The following is a 1,582-nucleotide window of genomic DNA, read 5'->3' on the forward strand; positions in this document are numbered from 1 at the left end:
AAGGGAAATTGGTCTGAAGTTCTCTATCTTTGTTGGGTCTTTCTGTGGTTTAGGTATCAGAGTAATTGTGGCTTCATAGAATGGATTGGGTAGGGTACCTTCTGTTTCTATTTTGTAGAATAGTTTGTGAAGAACTGGAATTAGATCTTCTTTGAAGGTCTGATAGAACTCTGCACTAAACCCATCGGGTCCTGGGGTTTTTTCGGTTGGGAGGCTATTAATGACTGCTTCTATTTCTTTAGGGGATATGGGACTTTTTAGGTCATTAATCTGATCCCGATTTAATGTTGGTACCTGGAATCTGTCTAGAAGTTTGTCCATTTCATCCAGGTTCTCCAGTTTTGTTGAGTATAGCCTTTTNTAGAAGGATCTGATGGTGTTTTGGATTTCTTCAGGCTCTGTTGTTATGTCTCCCTTTTCATTTCTGATTTTGTTAATTAGGATGCTTTCCCTGTACCCTGAAGATACTCTGTCTAAGGGTTTATCTATCTTGTTGATCTCCTCAAAGAACCAGCTCCTCCTTTGGTTGATTATTTGAATAGTTATTCTTGTTTCCACTTGGTTGATTTCGTCCCTGAGTTTGATTATCCTGTGTTTACTCCTCTTGGGTGAATTTGCTTCCTTTTGTTCTAGAGCTTTTAGGTGTATTTTCAAGCTGCTAGTGTGTGCACTCTCTAGTTTCTTTTTGGAGGCACTCAGAGCTATGAGTTTTCCTCTAAGAATGCTTTCATTATGTCCCATAAGTTTAGGTATGTCGCTTTGTTTTCATTAAACTCTAAAAAGTCTTTAATTTCTTTCTTTATTTCTTCCTTGACCAAGGTATCATTGAGGAGAGTGTTGTTCAGTTTCCATGTGAATGTTGGCTTTCTATTATTAATGTTGTTATTGAAGATCAGCTTTTGCCCATGGTGATCTGATAGGATGCATGGGACAATTTCAATTTTTTTATCTGTTGAGGCCTGTTTTGTGACCAATTATATGGCCAATTTTGGAGAAGGTCCCGTGAGGTGCTGAGAAGAAGGAATATCCTTTTGTTTACGATAAAATGTTCTAAAGATATCTGTTAAATCATTTGTTTCATAATTTCTCTTAGTGTCTACGTACCTCTCTTTAGTTTCTGTTTCCAGGATCTGTCCGTAATGAGAGTGGGGTGTTGAAGTCTCCCACTATTATTGTGTGAGGTACAATGTGTGCTTTGAGCTTTACTAAAGTTTCTTAAATGAATGTGGCTGCCCTTGCATTTGGAGCATAGATATTCAGAATTGAGAGTTCCTCTTGGAAGATTTTCAGTTTATTGAGTATGAAGTTCCTCCGCTTGTCTTTTTTTATAATGTTGGGTTGGAAGTGGATTTTATTCGATATTAGATAGACTACTCCAGCTTGTTTCTTCAGACCGTTTGCTTGGAAAATTGTTTTCCAGCCTTTCACTCTGAGGTAGTGTCTTTCTTTTTCCCTGAGATGGGTTTCCTGTAAACAGCAAAATTTTGGGTCCTGTTTGTGTAGCCAGTCTGTTAGTCTATGTATTTTTATCGGGGAGTTGAGTCCATTGATATTAAGAGATATTAAGGAAAAGTAATTGTTG

This window comes from Mus caroli, unplaced genomic scaffold, assembly GCF_900094665.2.
Source record: "Mus caroli unplaced genomic scaffold, CAROLI_EIJ_v1.1 scaffold_12517_1, whole genome shotgun sequence".
NCBI lineage: Eukaryota > Metazoa > Chordata > Mammalia > Rodentia > Muridae > Mus > Mus caroli.